Genomic DNA, 7,128 nt, shown 5'->3' with positions numbered 1-7,128 from the left:
TTGTGATGAGTTGTCGAGTCAAAAAGTGCAGCAAATTGAATCATAAGATCCCAGAAGTTGACCATGTTATTGTATTTTGATGGATATTAGCCAAACAACGACGAATCAAGCAATGAAATGCATGTTATACGATGGCAATTATAATGATAATACACATTAATAATAATATTTTACTCACGGACCCAAATACTGCCAATCACGTTTATGTCGTCCTAGCAAGCCGTTGTTTGCACCAGGTTTTCTTCCAACTCTGACCTCTCGTGCACACGCTATTTCACGGTTTTTAAATTTCTCCAGCAAACTCCGCGTGCACGAAAAATAATCACGTATCTGCATCCGTGTATCCATTGAGTCGTCATACAGACGTCAATGGAGTTAGAAACAGCCGTCTGTTGATGTAGACAATGTTACGCTATAGCGGTGTGAAAGCAGTTTGAAATGAGACAAAAGATAACGATTCATATGGTGTGGTGACGGTTAAGAAGACCGTTGAGTTGTGGGTGGAGGAGGAAAGTCAGGGAGGTGGGGAGGATACGAAAATGGAATGAGGAGTTGAATAGAGCATTTAAAAACCGTCGGAGAGTCAAAAGTGCCCAGACACTGAGACAGACGAACTTGTTCCGCGCACAAGGAAAGCAGACGTGACGTCAGGAAAACAAAAGCCAATCGGTGTTCGAAATCGTAAATCAAAAAGTGGCGTAATAGTTTTTAAAATTATTTTAAACTAATGTATTCAAAAATATTACATTTAAAAATTATTTTAAATTTTATATTAATTATTAGCTGAACACTGATACTCTATTTTAATTTTTTACGAAATAAATGAGACTCAAATTTTCGTGACGTCATAAACGTCCTTCACTCAGGTGACGAATCGCATCCACGGAGCCCCAATCCTTCTCAGTGTCCTGCTAACCACCGTGGAGTTAAGACGTAAGTAAACAAGCCATTCATTAGTTTACGTTTTTATCGTGTCATACATAGGTCATTGCTATAACATTTTAGTGTTTAATATATCAGTGAATCTGCTTTGCTTGGTGCTTATAATAATTCGTGATTTTCTCTACTTTATTGAGATTTATCCCGCCTTTGATTATTTTGTATTACCCTTGGCAAAGAACCTCAAATGTTTGAAGGTAGCGTAATTGTGATATATATTAGACAGTGATTACTGTGTTTCCATTGTTCCTGCCAAAGATAGGACGATATTGGGATATATTTTCTCATTTCGATTTTCAATACATTCCCTATTCATTACCGCTTTTTCGCTTTCACGACTCCGAGAGTTATTGCGAGTCTACATTGTTCACAAATTGAGTTCGATGTCTAGTGATCTAGTTTCAGTAATGTCGTCAGAATGTCTAGCATATCAGATGTTCGTAAATTGTCCGTTGCAGCGATCCATTGGTCATATTGCGATCTTATTTTCACTAATGTAAGGCGGATTCTGATCAATAAGACATGATTGCGATAATATGTGAATTGCTTGCAGAGTACTTTTTCCCTAAGGTCATACGAACTAACTCCTCCGGTGATTTCTTAAGAGGTTTTGAGAACAACTTACACGAAGGAATTCGTCCCCCATCGTTTGGTGGAAGCGATTGTTATCTCGTATTATTCTCGTATTCGGAGGTAGCTCTTGCCGCAAGAATATTCCGAGTTTTATGGGCCTTATCACCAAGGAGATAATATTCTCGCAAGACTGCCCCATTTGACCATCGCTTGTTACACCCAGATGTTTTCAGTCACGAGAGTTATGCGGAGATCTTACTGGACTAACTTCTTAATATAATTCGCGTTTATATTTGAAGTAGACGTCTCTCTCCTTTCTGTCGTCGGCAAGCAGTTGTGATCGCTTCAGTTTATCGCAGTTATTCGGATATTTCGTCTGAATTCAACCAAAAAAACTTCTCATTTTTCTTCGCTAACTTTCTCTTCTTTACCGTTGAATCACACGACTGTTGCAAATTATAAGAATTGAATTGAATAGTTAAGTTGATTAACTATCATTTTTCACTATTTTTTAATTTCCGATGTACACTTTTCCGTGTTCACAATAGCCGGACGTTGCTTCGGTAATATTTAATCATTCGGGTTTTGTACTCTTGGTTTCTGCTTGATGATAGATTTATGTTAATGTGTGTCCATTTCTTATTATTTCCAGTAAATTTTTCCGTGTGAAAATAGTGCTGTGTCAGTTATAACGAGTGTGGAATTTCTGGGAATTATATTACGTCGGAGAGATATCCTGAGGGGAGAAATGGTAAGTGGATTTCATTTTTTAATAATATACATCATTTCATTATGTTATATGCCAAAATGTTGCCATTAATATGCTAACCTTTACTTCAAATGGAAGTAATTATTTATTTACATGTGCGGGATTATATGCTTTCGTCTACGAACTGAAGATTTTATTTTTCTTTGTCTTGTTCCTCCGTTAATGGAATTATTAGAAACAATGCAGGGAAAATACAAAATAAGATCGATAGAGCTTCGTATGAGTTTAGGTTTTTTTGCGTAGATCTCAAAATGGAGGTGACGATTTTTTTTAAATTTCCCTATCATAGTTTACTTATTTCAAAATTAATCATTTTACCACTTAGTGGATTCTAAAATTTTACCTACACCTGAGTATTCGTCATGGATATTAGCGCCTTGTGAATAGGCTTTACGAGTGTTCTTCCGGCTGTATTTGCATTTGGTGAAGGATTGGCCTTATTCATTTCGCTGCTGTGATTATCTGTGGACAGTATTATGTTTCCTTGGCAACATCAACACGTTTATTCCTCAATGCTACTTATTGATTCGCCTGCTGTTATTCGATTATATTTTAACGTGATGAACGAATTTTAATAGTCTTGTCTAGTTGGCATTTACTAAAAACCTACTCATTAGCCTTTAATGAACTGCCTACTTTGCAACGGATATACATTTTGATAAGATCTTGCGTCGATCTCTACTGTATGTTTGAAAGCATGGGAAAGGCTCCTAACTTAATCGTCCATTTCTTCGTAATGCATTTACTTATTGAATAAGTTAATGAATTCTTTGTCATTGGGAAATCCTTGCTATAGATATTCAAGTTTAACGACTGAACAACCTATCCAGCTGTTTTCATTTACACCACGAGAAACCTACCGTCACTTTATATTTTTACGAAGTCATTTAAAAGGGCAGTCTTTCGTCGCATATTGCCAGATTTGGAGTTAATGTCTCCACAATAAAATAGGCAACATAATGTTCAGCAAAATAAATGGTTGAGAGTACGAGGGAATGAAGATAACTTGTCTGCTTACTACTTTACGAAATAGAGAGGCGTTGACCTTTGTTGATATATTGACTTGGAATTTTCGTGTTTCGAAAAGCTTCGCCGGTTCGAAAGACTGGTTGGTTTAGGTTCTTCTTCATTCAAAGGTCGACCTTGGTGCTGCAGACAAGACTTCAAACTTAACTGCATTTTCAGCCATTTCTTTCTCTTTTTTGATGTCATTGTTGGACGTGAATCTCATTTACATCGCAAACACTTCTACGCATGGAATCCTCGATCGTCATTTTTTATTTTTCTACGAAACATTTCTTCCTTCGTACTCTGCATTAATTTTTTTTTCGTATTAATTGACAGATGAATTTTCCTCTCTCTTGGACTGTTATTATTTGTGTTGTTATTCTAAAAAGGCGTGTGGCATGGGGTGTTAAAACACCAGCCGCATATATATGAAAAGTGAATCTTCAAACAGAATTACGCCTGCCATTTATTTAAGTCCGTAATGATTCGGGGCAAATGCAAATTTCCATATCCATCCGTTTGGCCAAATATTTCTCTAATTTTATCGTTTATGAGGGATTTGAAAATATAGTGGGGGCTCTAATATTATGTTCTCCGTGTCGCTCTTGAAGATATCGATTCTCAATTGTTCAAGCAATCTAAGCCTAGCTAAGAAAACACAATTTCTGTCAAAGGTGGTTGAAAATACGATCAAATTATTCTAATTTGTTTACTTACATCTCTTTGATAGAGACACGTTGACCTTCAGGTCTTTCACGAAGCTTTGCTGTTGGTATTTGTTTGTTATTTTAAAGGTTGACCTTATTTATAGGCCATGACAGCCAGCATAACTTCATTTTCAAACATGTCTCCTTTTTCATTTTATATTTCGAAGAGCACTTAATTCATACCGCCAAGACTATTACGAATGAAGTTCACAATCGCCATTGGCCTTTTTCTATTAGTTTTTTCTTCTGTATTATTCTTTGTCGTATGATATTGCCTGTATGAGTGACAGATGAATTGTGCTTTCAGTTGGGGTATGTGTTTATACTCCCGCATTTATCGTACATCAATGCTCTTTATTAATTTGTTTATATATTTATTGTTTCGTTTTGTGGCCCATGGATACCTTTGTTTTGTTTACTATCGTTATGAAAACGGTTCCGTCATTTTTAGCTTCGTCCACTTTTTTAGGCTGTGATTGCGTAAAACCAAATACGTTCTCATTTTGATGTTTTTCCATCGATTACTTCAATAATAGGACGTCATATGGTATTTTCAGAATCAGTTTTCTGTAGGTCCACCTTGTTCTTGTACTTCTCCTCCAAAATTACATTCCTGCAAGTTTAAATTTGGTCACTTATGTTATCCATTTCTATCTTATTGACCGCAATCATATCCATGCATCAGCATCCACACTACATGAAAAACTATTCAGGAATTTCTTCATAGAAACAGGACAAATCATAGTGATGTGTTTTTTTTGCGAGGAGATAAGTATTATAAGTGCATACATTTTATATATACATATGTGCATATGAAGACTATAATTATTATGATGGAGGGTACGTTATTTGGAAATCTGATTAATATTATACCGTGAGCGTTTTCTGTTGTTTTTTTATAATCCCTATTTTTAGATTGAACTGATTTTTTATTCTCGACTTTTTTCATACGCGGGATTTTTGTGCCTACAATGCGGTCATGCTAATTTGCGTGTAACTTTATTACATCTACCTTTGTGAAGTACATTTTGTGCCGTTTTAAGTTCGATAGACTCAGTTGCGAACCAACATTTTGCGAATAAAAATGAGTAACGCTCTACACATATCTATATTTTGTGCCTTTTCGTGTGAATTTTGTGTCCTTTTAAGTTCAAAAGACTTAGTTACGAGTCAACATCTTGCGAATAAGAAATGAGTGACGTATTACATAGTATATCTATCGGAGAATAGAATTTATTTTATTGTTGTGATCCGATGAATTATCTTCCATTGCGGTCATTTATCTGTATTTTTTTTGAGGTTAAAGTGATCCCCATCCAATGAAGTGGTACGCTTGAGTTACTTAATTAGCTCTTGAATAGTGTTTATTCGAATTTTGCTAATTTCTTTGCATTGGAATACTATCCAGCAACCCACCGAATGCATACAACTAAAAAGTGCGTCATGTATAACAGAATTGCGTTCACTCCAAAGACATTTACTTACGTGATATATCTCGTGCAGCTAATGCCATACTAATTTGGTCACCTGGCTTTAGCCTCGTATACTTGTGGCCTTTTGGAGGCCCACCAAACTACCGCAAACCCTGACATTTACTGAGAGACATTTTTTTAGATGAAACGATTTCTTGGCTGACAATATATGCTTCTTTTGACCTCAGAGGAATAGTTAGATATTATGTTCGGGGAAACTTCACAAAACTAAGTCCTGTCCACAGTCGGATTCAAAAGTATTGCAAAGAATTGAGCGGCGCCACTTTCGCCGCAGTTTGGAAATTGAGTTTCATTATTTTCTATAGTACCAGTAGCAGTGGCGGCTCGTGAGTCTAATGCTTGTGTAACGGTTTTTAGACACTTCTTCATTAAGCTTTTCAATTCTTAATCTGTACGCACTATCTAATTGGACGCTTATGTCAACTTTGTATATCACGGTGTACTTAATGCAGGTATTGATGTGTTTTTCGCTAAATTTGTTTTTTGACTTTATCATTTAAGTGTTTTAAATCCGAGACACCATCCATGCACTGTCAGTAACTTCCATTTCCACAAGGCATAAGCTTAAACGCGTCATAGCACCAGCAGCCCGGAACACTACCACTATATCATATAACTGCATGTTAATATGGATTGGGACGTTCTGGCCAGCGCCCCACGGCTACAAATGTGAACTTACCACACTATTCTTCCTTCTTTTCTACATTTTCGATGCATGCGATTGATAAAATACTTTATTGAATTATTTGTATAATTATAATTGAATGGGTATTTAATTTTTTTCCCTTTTTCAAATCTTTGGGAGGGGCGGCGTCATTATGGGCAAGCCGCCACTGACCAATAGGAGAGAAATTTGATCAACGTTCCCATCTCCCGCAATATCTTCATCATTATTACACCTTAAAAGGGAATTTTGCATACGGGATGTGAGCAATCTTTAATGCTACATAAATTGTGCAGCTCATGCTTCATAATAAATCCACCTCCATAACTTCAAATCACTTTATCTCGTAAAATTGGCCAATCCGTCGAAGTACTTTTTATTACAATTAACTGCGTAGCTTTTGAGATGAGAGATAACGAACAAAACACACGCATAAAATATTCGTCGCAACATCACGGTAAGTATTGGCACAGCGAGTTCCAATTCAATTTGATTTAATGACACTAGAAGACTGGTTCGTTCTCTTGCATGATTTTGGAAAGCCCGTACTGAAACAATATTAAAATCAGTGAGTGAGTTGGCTTAGTGGAAAAGCAAATTATTTTTCACGGCAGTAATTTGAAGTCACGGATTCTGATCTCTACGAAAATTTTTTTTCCGAAGCACATGATGGCAGTACCATATTTTTCTTATCCACTCTAACGCAAATTAATCACTCCTCTCGTTATAACATTTTGAATGGCGTAAATTCATTTTGTTTTCCACAGATATCGTCATTCGAAACAAAATCTCATTTCAAGATGAATTCGTAAAAATTTTCCTGATAGTTATTCTTCTCCATCAAGTCCTTTTTCGTACTATACGAATGTTCTATCGTTTTCCATAATATGTAGACAGCAATGACTCCCACTTAACTGATGTAGCCGGGTCGGTGAATAAATGGGAGGTTGGCACGTGAAGCAACTTATATCCGAA

This window comes from Ischnura elegans, chromosome 13 (genome assembly GCF_921293095.1).
Source record: "Ischnura elegans chromosome 13, ioIscEleg1.1, whole genome shotgun sequence".
In the NCBI taxonomy this organism is placed as follows: Eukaryota; Metazoa; Arthropoda; class Insecta; order Odonata; family Coenagrionidae; genus Ischnura; species Ischnura elegans.
Note: the sequence above shows the minus strand (reverse complement) of the source record.